Source organism: Pectinophora gossypiella, chromosome 16 (genome assembly GCF_024362695.1).
Source record: "Pectinophora gossypiella chromosome 16, ilPecGoss1.1, whole genome shotgun sequence".
Classification (NCBI taxonomy): Eukaryota; Metazoa; Arthropoda; class Insecta; order Lepidoptera; family Gelechiidae; genus Pectinophora; species Pectinophora gossypiella.
In genome coordinates this window covers 3,979,609-3,992,996 of record NC_065419.1, presented here as the reverse complement: position 1 = coordinate 3,992,996, position 13,388 = coordinate 3,979,609, and positions in this window count along the sequence as shown.

The window sequence follows — 13,388 nt, the reverse complement described above, 5'->3', positions numbered from 1 at the left end:
CACATTCGCCATATTTGTATTCAACTCGTGCGCACCTTTGTGTATCGGGGTTATCAATGTTATATAACGTTGGAGCACGTGGAGTCTTTTTAACCACTCATTCGTTGTCAAGCAAATATGACATTTACTTACATACAATTGATAAAGAGTCCGTTTTTCAGCCAGATTTAATTTTCAATAACGGCTTCCGTGGTCCAGTGGTTGAGCGTTCTGCTCACGATCCGATTTCTCACGATTTTTCTACCGTGACGTGTCTCCACCGGGAATGGAACCCAGTAGGTGTACCTAAGGAATCATCATATTACCAAATTTAATCAAGACTTGACACTTGACTTGAAACGGCCTCTGTGGTCCAGTGGTTGAACGTTAGGCTCCCGATCTGTAGGCCCCGGGTTCGAATCCCCATGGGGACAAATCATTTTGTGATCCCTTGTTTGGTTAGGACTTTGCAGGCTGATCACCTGATTGTCCAGAAGTAGGATGATCCGTGCTTCGGAAGGCACGTTACTCATAACCCGTACGATAAGAAGCAGAATGTGATGGTTTTGTGCATATTTCAGTCCCATCGGCTATGCTCTCGCGACATCTCTCTTCAATAAGAACTCTGTGACATACGCGACGACGTGTGTCTTTGGTTCATGTCATGACTTACATGATTTTGGGGAGCTAAAGCTACCTAGCTATACCTATGTAAATATAACAAATACATTATGATAATTTTAATGGAAAACAAGAAGTCGGTTACACGCTTCAAAAAAGTAATTTAACCAAATTAAATTCATAACTTGCCCCGTTATCTATGCTTTAAATTCGGTCATAAATTTTAAAACTCATCCAGAATAGTTAGTTAACATAATATACAGGATTCACCTGCCAAAGCCATTTCTTTGTTCACTAAAATCCCGAGTAAAATAATAAAAAAAAATACATCGGTTCATCGAATTGTGCGAAACAAACATAAATTTGCGGTTTTTGAGGAAAAAAATGTCTTGATTTTGTTTAACAGTGTCCGGAATTGGGGGTATTTGTTAACTTTGTAAAAATAACATTGACGGATCCCATCCGGTTTAGTGGAAGCTGACATATACATGAAGTTAAATTATAATTTCAAATAGCCCACACGACGCTTTGTTGTCAAGGAGGACACAAAAACTTTCCTTCAGAGGGACCAACGTGTATTATGCAAGAAAGATAACGTTCATTGTGTGAGGAGTATGGAATGCAATCCCGACTCAAGATCGCAAATTCGAGATCTCGCGGGATTGATATTACCAATCTCGAATTCCCATTCGAGATTGACGGGATTGGGAATCTCCTTGAGTTATATTTTTTAGTTAGTAATAATGAGGAATAAAGGTATTTGTTTCCTTTCAAAAAATATTTTGTTCACAAACAAGCAGTTTTCATCGTTTTCAGCCATCCTTAATTTACATTTTTTTATGAACGAGATCCCGAAAATTTCCTCTTCGGCAGAATCATAATCTGAATCATCCCCCTCAGTATTCGTTACGATGTCACTTACACTACACCAAACAAGTACGTATGGGTGTTAGTTCGGTAATATTATGGTTCGGAGTTGATCCCGAAAAATTTGACGAGATCTCGCGACATCGGTGCGGGTACGTATACACAAGACATAAACAAGTCCTTCGGTAGGCACGTTAAGCCGTTGGTCGCGGTTACTACTTGCGGATGTAAGTACGTAGTCGTTATATGAGCCATGTCAGGGGCCTTTGGCGGCTCAATAGTAACTTTGACACCATGGTTCTAAACCTGACATTGCATACTTTAGTATGCGATTATTATAATAAATTTCAGTTCATTGATACGAATTCCTATGTTAGGAATTTTTATTTGACCAAAGGTAGATATTACTATCTATCTAACTTTTACAAAAGACAAATAGCGAAGTCGCTATCCTTTTTTTTTTACAATAGAATCAGCCAATTCGTTGGCTTTTAACGCGTCTGCTCCTATTGAGCAGCCTATTTTTATTTCTGACATTTGTAATTTAAATTAAATTTAATGACAACAGAGAAAAACTTTGGCTGTAGTAAGTTAAATGAGGACATATTAAATATAAAATGCAATAAGAAAAATACAAATGTAATCAACCTGGTACACCAAAACATACAAGGAATATTGGGTAAGGAACTTGAAATTGAACTTTTTTTAAACAGTAATTGTGTTGATATTATGTGCGTAACTGAACATTGGCTAAAAAAACATGAGTTCGTTTGCTTCAATAATCACCAGGTTGCCAGCTTGTACAGCAGGGAGACGGCTATCCGTGGCGGTTCATTAATATTAGTACGTAATTGTTTAAAATATAAGGAACGAACGGATATTGTAAGTCTCTCAGTTGAGCGAACTGTTGAGCTAGCCTGTATTGAACTCAGCCGGCTTATTGTATTGAGCGTATACAGACCCCCCGCTTCATCTTATGATCTATTTGAGAAAGTTATTGATGAAGCTTTATGCAAATTATGTAATAAAAGCAAACATGTTATCGTCTGCGGTGATTTTAATATTGATATTCTGGAAAATTGCTCATTAAGTACTACATTCAAATCTTTATTTCTGTGTTATAATCTTGTAAATCTTTTTTCAGAACCAACCCGAATCACGTCACAGTCCGCGAAATGTATCGATAATATTTTTAGTAACTTAGAACCTTGTGATAAATTAATAATTAATAAATTAAAGTCAGATCACTGTGGTCAACAAATATCTTTCAACTTATTTGTTGACCGCTCACTGAAAAAGGATGTTACATGCAATCCCATATCAAGTAGTCGTTTAGAACAATTCAAAGATAATATGTCAAACAAATTACCAGAACTTCCTTACTGTGATGACCCAAATTTGTTATATAACTCCCTATTTAATCTAACAAAATCGGAATTTAATAAAGTATTTAAGGCAAAAACAATTAAGAAAGCAGACACACCAATTTTTAGTGACTGGGCGACGGTAGGAATTTATAAGAGTAGAAACAGGTTGTATGAACTTTACGAAGAAAGAACATACAATCATAGCGTAGCTTTTCACGACTATGTAAAACAGTATTCAAAAGTTTTCAAACGTGTTTGCGTTACCGCGAAGGCAATGTTTGTTAGCAGTAAAATTAAAGGTAGCTCAGATATTATTAAAATGACTTGGAAAGTTATTAATAGCGAAACTGGGAAAGTCAAAGCACGCGATCTCGAGTATCAATTACAAATTGACGGTAAACTACTCACAAATGATAAGCAAGTTGCTGAAGCTTTTGAAAAATTCTTTACTGACATTCCATTTTCGACTACCAAGGACTTGAAGTCATCTCCTGCACTCGCTCAATCACTTGTAAGGGAGCACATAGATACGTCCAAAGTAGATAAACTAACATTTACACACGTGAGTCCTAGGGACGTCTTAAGAGCTTTTAAATCTTTAGAAATCAAAAAGACTGCAGATCTTCATGGTCTCTCTGTTAAAGTCATTAACTCCGTGATTGATTGCATAGCTCCCTATCTATCATGTATATTTAATAAATGTGTAGACAATGGTGTGTTTCCAGATTTAATGAAGCACAGTAAAGTCATTCCATTGTTTAAAGCTGGTAGTACTTCTGACCCTACTAATTTTAGACCAATATCTATACTACCCACACTTAGTAAAATATTTGAAAAAATTTTATTACTGCAATTACTTCAACATTTCAATTTAAACAATTTAATGTCTAATAAACAATTTGGTTTCACAAAGGGTCGCTCAACAACCGATGCTGGTGTTGAGTTAATAAATCATGTTTTTCAGGCTTGGGAGGAGTCCAAAGATGCTATTGGTGTCTTTTGCGACCTTTCCAAAGCCTTCGATTGCGTTTGTCATGATATCTTGATCGCGAAACTTCGTCACTATGGAATAACTGATAATGCCATCGCTCTTTTGGAGTCATACCTTAGTGGCCGCGTTCAGAGGGTTGATGTGCATGGCTCCAGATCGAGTGGATCTAACGTCACTATAGGCGTCCCGCAGGGCTCAATTCTAGGTCCATTTCTATTCCTAGTTTACATAAACGACCTACCTAGTCTTGTAAAACATGAGGTGGTGCTGTTTGCAGATGATACCTCCTTACTTTTTAAAGTAAAGAGACGACAAGATTCCTTTGACGATGTAAACAACGCCATTTCAGAGGTAGTGGATTGGTTTACTGTAAACAACCTGCTACTTAATGAAAATAAAACAAAATATGTTTATTTTACGTTATCGAATGTTAGTAGGCCCCTCGATTCTATTATTGTAAAAAATAAGGAATTGGACCTCACGGATACTGCTGTATTTTTGGGAATTACTTTGGACGCTAAGTTGCAATGGAGTCCTCATATTGATAAGTTGTCCAAAAGGCTCAGCTCAGCAGCATTCGCGGTCAAAAAAATTCGTTTAATAACCGATGTAGAAACCGCGCGATTAGTTTATTTTGCCTACTTCCACAGTCTAATGTCGTACGGCATCTTGCTGTGGGGTCATGCTGCAGATATGAACAGCATTTTTGTTCTGCAAAAGCGAGCCATTCGGGCGATTTACAAATTGGGACCCAAGATGTCACTTAGAAATAAATTTAAAGAAATTAATATTTTAACTTTGGCATCACAATATATCTTTGAAAACTTAATATATGTAAAAAAACATATAGGATTATTTGCAAAAAATAGCGATCGGCACATTGTTAATACCAGGAACAAAAATAAACTTGCTTTACAAGTCAGTCGATTACATAAGATTACTAAATCTTTTAAGGGGCAATGTATACGTTTTTACAATAAGATTCCCATTGACATTCAGAATTTGCCTTTCAACTGTTTTAAGACAGTAGTTAAACAAAAACTTTACAAAAAAGGTTATTATAAAGTTAGTGATTATTTAGAAGATATGAATGCATGGGATTAACTGTCTGAGAACTGATATTAGGCAGCTAAATTACTCAATTGTATACCAATATTTTATGTTTTATGTTTATTTTTATTTTTTTAAAGAACGTCTAGGGCCCTGTGCCGAGGTTTTTCTTGCAGCTTCTTTTCCCCGGCTATACAGGTTGTGAGAAGCTGCAGTAGTTTTAGGCGGATGAGACGTTCGTTATGTAAAATTGACGATTCAAAGTGTAACTATGTTACCTACTGAATAAAGATATTTTTGAATTTGAATTTGAATTTGGTTGATGAGGTAATCTACCTCACAACCCATACGATAGAAGATGAAGCAAGTCCTCTCAGAAATTCGACATTCGTCTCAGCATCGACACGATTGATGCATTGTTGCTCATGGTGGCAAGGTCAGTCCATCATCGCCCTTGGAAGGTTTCCATCAATTTGGAAAGAACACTAATAAAAGGTACATGCGTATTACATGCACATCGCCCAATGAACCTGTCTTCAAGCCCAAATTTTGGATTCTGTATAATGAGACGATGAAAAACTGATGTCTTTTTGCTTTCGAAGTCTTAAAGAACAATCGTTTTAAGTGGCGGCATGACAAAGCCATCTGTAGTAGGTTTAGTAAAAACTTCTTCACTCAGAAATCAGAATCACTTATTCAACGTAATCTCTGCAGGTGGGGATACCTGGTTGATGGTTGCGATGATTGCGAGTGTGGAGTATCACCACAAACTATGGCTCACCTTTTGTGCTGTCCTAAGTGCCCTAACACGTGCACTATTAAAGACCTTTACGAAGCCACTGACAATGCCGTAAGCGTGGCCAATTATTGGTCAGCAAAAATTTAGTATCGATCGCCATCGACTCGCAAAGAAGAAGAAGAACGTAATTATCATGGATAAACTAGTCGAAAGTCAATTTAACATTTTTGAATTTCATGTAGATGTTACGACTGAGGAGAAGAAATGACACGAACCTGCAACAGCAACACATCTTACAAGTACTTATACATTACTAAGTTATTTAAGTAATAAAGGTAAGTAATCATTAATAATTATTAGTAGTAAGTACTCATCATCATCTCCTTAGCATTATCCCGTTTTTCACAGGGCCCACCTACCTAACATGATGATTTGACAGGTCCGGTTTTTTACAGAAGTGACTGCCTGTCTGACCTCCAACGTTGGGACAACCAGCCCAATGCAGGTTAGGTTACTTACCTCCGAAAATCCATTTCTCGTGGGTTTCCTCATGATGTTTTCGTTCACCGCTGAGCACGTGATAATCATTTATGATCCAAACATGAATTCGAAAACAAATTCGACAATCGTTGGCGTGTTCTTTTGCAAGTAGTAAGTACTAAAAAATATATTTATCTGTTAAATTTTTCGAAAATATAGGCTTGAATTGTTTTAAACCCGTTATCTTGACTTCGTTATGCGTTTACACCTCTTGCATTGGACATCTTAAAAGAAAAATTGTATTATGTATCCTAATTTACATACTTATCAATGCGATTGATGTCATAGTAATAAATAAATAACAAGTATTTTGGTCTGTGGAAGTATTTTGGTTTCCCGGTTTGCCTACTCATCTACGTTAGTCTGTCTTCAGTAGGTAGGTATGCTGCACTATCTCGCTATATTATATAATATTATATGTCTCCTTAAAGAGAGGAAGAGATTGTTACTTAGCAATAAGGGCGCCTATTGTACTAAGTACTTGTTATGTACGGTCACGAGCATTAATATGTATACACTTTGGTACCATGTCACATTAACTTTTTTGACAAATTGAACTGTAAGTCTCACTAAATGTCAAATATGTTAGTGCGACATAGTCCTAAAGTGGGTACATTATATTGCTCATGACTGTACGTACTATTCTGAGGCGCCTTCAAATTAATCGCGCGGTTTGATGAATCTATACAGAGTGTGTTGCAAAGCCTCTATCCGTAGAGACGGTAATCACTTCAGGACCCCGTACCGCTAGGAAGACGAGACACATACGTGTGTATGATGATCCCACCAGAAGACGATGACATAACAACATAACATAACAAATACTTTATTGCACAAACAGGAAAAAACAAAATACAAAACAAAAGAGAAATAGAATTAGTACAATAGGCGGCCTTATTGCTAAGTAGCAATCTCTGACTGACAGATTTCTTTTGTTTTATTTATTTATTTACTTACATGTGTAGTTTTGATAAAACCTTCATTTATTTATTTATTCACATTAAATTACAAAAACAACAACACGAGCGTTTGTTTTTATTTTTGATTATATTTTTTGAATTTTGATTTCTTCTTTGTCGTTCCATCAATAAAATGTATCTGGGGGCACGGGAGCGCCCCCGCCAAGACGAGCAAAAGTTGCTGGCCCCGGTGACTACATGGTGGTCCATTCACATCGACACTAACAACCGTATTCTTAGATGTTTACTCGAACCTTCCTTGACTCCGTACCCTATTTGAGGTTTTCCTTGAACTCAGTTCAATATCGGTATTCTTAGAAAGCGCCTCAACTTTAATTTGAGTTTACTCCAGTCATGACGTCATTAATTTCGTATTATTTTGTTGGCAGTATGATATGCTCGACTCCTCCTAAGTCTTCAAGTCGAGGATGTAAAAGTCAACCTAAAATACCAAAATGCTTACCTAAAACCGAGTTGAGTAATCTTATAATACTGGTGTAAGGTACATTCTTTAACATTAAGAACCCTTTGTTATTGTTAGCGAGTTCATAAAAACTGGGTAATGAGGTAACCCAAGTCGGGCCAGTTTGTGGAAGTTAAAAGTTTAAGGTTAAAACAATACACCATAAACCAGTTTGACAAACAGCCAATGGTCGAATTGAGTCATGGAAGAGAAATAATGGTCTATGGTTAGGTTACACGCTTACTTTTATTGATATGATAAATATAAAAAGAAGAAGAAACCAGAAAGCTCGGTGAGGCGTGGGTACTCAGTTCATCTTGCGATGGATGTACCTTGGACTACCCCAAATGGGATAAAGTTTTGAGCTTGATCCGATTAACCCAATCCCAGGGGGGACAGAGTCATCTTCTCTGCCCTCCACTAGAGCAATTCTTGTTCGGCGCGTCCTTGTCGTGGGGTTGGGCGTCTCTTGCTTCAGTAGGCCAGAGTGAGATAATGGCTGAGTTTGGATAGGGACCCAGACCTACGGATTATAACCCTTGCCCAGGGTTACGGATGAAGACCTTAACGGTTGCAGAGGCGGAGATGGGAGTCTTCGTTACGGCAATGCAGGCGGATGGGGCAAGTCACAGGGACTGTAATCTGGAACCTGACAGAGGGCAACAGTGACTGTCAGTACTATTTAGTGGCGGAGGATAGTAGTCCTAGTACGGCTTCGAAATAGACTTCTCTGAGCGGCATCTCACTCGCGTCAGATAGAGTATTGCGGGGCGAAAGGCAAGAGGGATCCACTGCCCTATTTATCCCTAAAAAAAGCGCGGCCCTTAAATTAGTGATGATGATGGTGAGGAGCTCGGTGGCGCAGCGGTAAACGCGCTCGGTCTGCGATTGTTGAAGTAAAGCAACTTTCGCAGAGGCCGGTCATAGGATGGGTGACCAGAAAAAAAAAGGTTTCATCTCGAGCTCCTCCGTGCTTCGGAAGGCACGTTAAGCAGTTGGTCCCGGCTGCATTAGCAGTCGTTAATAACCACCAATCCGCACTGGGCCCGCGTGGTGGTTTAAGGCCCGATCTCCCTATCCATCCATAGGGAAGGCCCGTGCCTCAGCAGTGGGGACGTTAATGGGCTGATGATGATGATGATGATGATAGTCACAACAATAAACGCAAGGTATGATGGTATGAAGCCCTGCCACCCTCGGTGCGTATTTCGTTCGTAATGCTTCAATGTATATTTTCGTTTACCGACGTGACGTCCTGATGTTCACAACATTATCACTTTAATACACGAACCGTGCAAATTCCTTTTTTAACGACACATATTTAATACCTTGTGATAATAACATGCAATATTCAAATTCCTGACCATATTTTTTCCACGATTTGTCAAGTTTATCATAAGTTAATAAGGGCAATTTGTTATCTTAAGCATCTACCATTAGTCATAATGTGTACACAAATGATTGCATTTTAAGTACAGTGCGTAAACATGAGATATGTTGAATAATATTAAGCTCTGTTCAGACGTGAAGAAGAATGATATTATAAGTATTTGTTGAAAATTCACAACCTATTGGTGTGGATACATAAAAAGTACACGCACACATACATAAAAACACGCCTACTGTAGAATTCCATTAAAAAAATACATGAAAAGTTTTAATTTTAAAACAATATGCCCTTCATAACTAGCTGGAACAACCTAACAACCTGTAACATCTTTGTCTAATGTACCCTTGTCTACTTTTTTTGGGAATTCATATGGCATTAACTGGTTTACGGACAAATGTGAAGCGCTGAGGGCCCTCTCCCGTTACAAAATTGAAGACAACAGGTTTGAGGGTGCCGAGGTAGGCGCAGACCTCGGCTCTATCGTCTGAGAGGATTTAATTGACATAATTAATCGATCCTAATGGGCCAATAGTGATAAGCGCTGAATTGGGGAAATGGTCGACTATGCTTGCGGAGTCGGTGTTGGGGTACTGAAGTATTTGTTGTCGCAAGCTGATTGGCTGCCCCTATGGCGTTAAAATGTAGTGGCGGTTACACATCAGCGCTCTCTTGTTACTGTTATCCTAGCACCACAAGAACTGTCGATCTATACTAAAATAACACTAATCAAATATCTAACCCCGCTAAACATTACCTAACCTTACCTATCATTTGCGCTTCACATAAAACACCTCAAACCCTCAATTCTTCACCTCGTTAAGTACATCTGTATCCTGTATTAGACCATAGAGACATTAAAAACAAACACTACGCTCCTAGTAACTGTTCAACACCTGGTATTAGCTAGAACATCGTTAGTTTTTCATTGAAATAAAGATCTGGAACCGACATTTTAATTATTTTCATTTAGCAGTTAGCAACTTGTTGGTGTGCAAAATTTAAAAGCAACACTCAAACTAAATACCAGGTATACGTACTTTAATTAAAAATGACACATTGCAGCTTTTCCATCTAAAACAATATTAGAATTTGACATAATTTTGCACACATATTAGTCAATGCTTTTTTAGGTCTGCTGACAGATAAAAATCAGGATGTACCTAATTTGTAAAGAATCAAAGTCGAGGGGATTTTGATTGAGATAGATTTTTCATTTGTACATTTTGTGGATCAGTATAACTATTGTACAGAAATAGTCGTTTCTGCCAACCAACATCTAAGCTATTAGTTTATCAAACATTCATCTTCCCCCTAGCATTATCCCGTTTCTCACAGGATCCGCTTACCTAACCTGAAGATATGACAGGTCCGATTTTTTACAGAAGCGAGGCAGTCTGACCTTCCAACCCGCGAAGGGAAAACCAGCCCAATACAGGTTAGGTCATACCTCCAAAAATGCATTTCTCGCGAATGTAGGTTTTCTCACGATGTTTTCCTTCAGCGCTGAGCATGTGATAATCATTTATGATCCAAACATGAATTCGAAAACAAAGTCGGCTATCACTAAATTCAAATATACAAGTCAACAAAACGAACATGTCACCTACAAAGGCAACGCATAACAGCAGATTTCAAACGGCGGCCATTTTGAAACGTCTTTATTACACTTCTATGCGTAAGCTTTCGATGTAAGTTCTATCGGAACGTTTAGCGCGAGACCTAAACGCAGTCGTGTCACCTCTCAAATACGTCGTAAAATTTAATGACATTCCACCGATCGCTCCTGTAGTAAGAAACGCAATTTTTGCCAGCCGTACGATCACCACCTTATAAGTTTTAAGGGAGCGTCGCGCGAGCGCGACTTTAAATATGAGATTAGCGATTTCTACTGTAGATTTTGATTAGGTCTCGACTTTGCCTTCGGAAATTATTTTTCAGGTGGTTTCAGCCTATAATGTTTTGTCTGAATGTCTATAATTGTTCTGCCTAAATCACGGCCAGAAACCACCTGACTAAGGAGGCTTTTATTACCAAGAGAGACTGAAAGTTGTTCTCTAATGACTCATTGTTCATCATGAGAGAAATCACGAATTTGTATCTATGTGTCTTAATACATTTAGTTATTTTTTTTTATAAAGGCTGGTAGTAGTTCTGTGTGAGATTTCCACGAATGTCTTATTTATTAATTTATCTTAAGTACAGTTTTCTGTCACACTGTTGGCTCACGTAACTTCTTACAGAAAGTTCAAGTGAAGCATGAATCTCTGGTCTCTGGTCATCTCTGGGGTGGTCTGGTTTAGTCTGGTGGTTCTCTGGTTCATTTGGCGATGGATTTTTAGAAATCAGAATCATTTATTCAACATTATTATCATGAAGAAACTTACGTCATTTCGCAAGGTGTTATGGCTGAGGAGAAGAAATGACAAGAAACTGCAACAGAAACACATATTGTGTCTCTGACTAACCCAATTGGAAATATAGTCGTTCAACATTATGTACCTATATCGATATTTAGTCCGAGATCATAGTTGTCTCAATAAACGCATTCTCACATACCTGACGCAAAGTCGCAACCAAGCCACGGCGCCTTAACAAAATGATCCTGTAATTATTTTAAACGTTTTAACTTAATATTTAAGGCGCAGCAGCGGATGTATATTTTTATCGTTATGGTAACTTGAATTTATAAATAATAGTCATCACCCGCCATGTAAGCCTACTCAGACTCTTTCAGGTATAGCGTGATAGTTTTCACCAGAAACTGATGGCCGGATTGGCCTTCAATTGGCATCTGCGGTTCCGTGGTTGAGCTTTAGGCTCACGATTCGAAGATCCCGGGTAGCGGGTTCAAATCACGGTGGGAATATGTTATAGAAGTCACTTTTTGCGCTCAGTTTGATTAGGACCAAAGACATTGCATGCTGATCACCCGATTGTCCAAACAACAGTCTTTGGTCTTGATTTACCTTTAATTTATTTTATTTAATTAGTCACTCAATTTCTAGGCTCCGTAGTTTTCAGTCCGCAGATACAATAATTCGGCGGAATCCTGTATGGGTAGTCAGAGGCACATCCATCGCAAGATGAACTAAGTACCCATACCTCACGGAAAGTCACGGAGCTTTCTGTTAGACCAACGTGAAAGGTGGTGAGCCGTGTCGCCGTCTATAACGGTCGAGCCGACTGTGTTAGTGAAAAAACTGCACTTAAGATAAATTAATAACTCATTGGTACAAGTCCGGTACTGGGGTTCGAGAGTTCGAACCGGCGCTCCCCGTTTGAAAAGCAAATCATGTACCGGACCACAATACTGATGAAGTGACTACTTAGAAGATATGAATACATGGGATTAACTGTCTGAGAACTGATATTAGGCAGCTAAATTACTCAATTGTATCAAAATAATTTATATTTTTTTTTGTTTTTAAGAACGTCTAGGGCCCTGTGCCGAGGTTTTTCTTGCAGCTTCTTTTCCCCGGCTATACAGGTTGTGATGAGGTAGGTAGTTTTAGGCGGATGAGAAGTTCGTTATGTAAAATTGACGATTACCTACTGAATAAAGATATTTTTAAAGATATTTATATACAAAATGAACTTCAATTCACGGAAGGTGTGGATAATTTTACAGTAATTTGTTTATAATGAAGATGGCAACACATTTCAGATGATTACAGAGCACGTTACGAATACAAACAAGGTACTTGTTTGTTCGACGCATGTTCGCGAACTGTTACGGTTTGAACTAATAAGTGTAATTTTGAGAGAATTCCGAAGCGAGTTTCCAAGGTTGCAAGGCTTCTTATTACAAAGTTGCGTATTTGAATTAAATTCGTTTCTTTTTTTTTATTACATAAACATACATAAATTCTGGGCGCCATCCCACTTGCGTCAGACAGAGTACCGCGGGGCGGAAGGCAAGAGGGAAACCACTGCCCTATTTTTTCCTAAAAAAAGTAGCATGGAAAATGCTGCACCGACAAGAGCGTGGCTCTTAAATTGATGATGATAATGACATAAACATAGCACCAGGCTTGTACCCCCGAAGGGGTATGTAGATATATCATCATCAACAGCCTATATACGTCCCACTGCTGGGCACAGGCCTCCCCTCAATCAACCGGAGGGGGTATGGAGCATACTCCACCACGCTGCTCCAATGCGCATTGGTGGAGGTATTTTTACGGCTAATAGCCGGGACCCACGGCTTAACGTGCCCTCCGAAGCACGGAATCAACTTATTTTTTCAGACAATCAGTTGATTCAACTACTATATTGATGAGGCTACTATATTTTCCTTTTTTTAATATCTATAGCATTCACTACATGGCCGGTATTGTCTACTCTACGGGTATCATTGGGCATTTAAAAACTCCTTCCAGGAATCGAATCTACGACCCATTCACCCTCTACTAGTCATTTAAC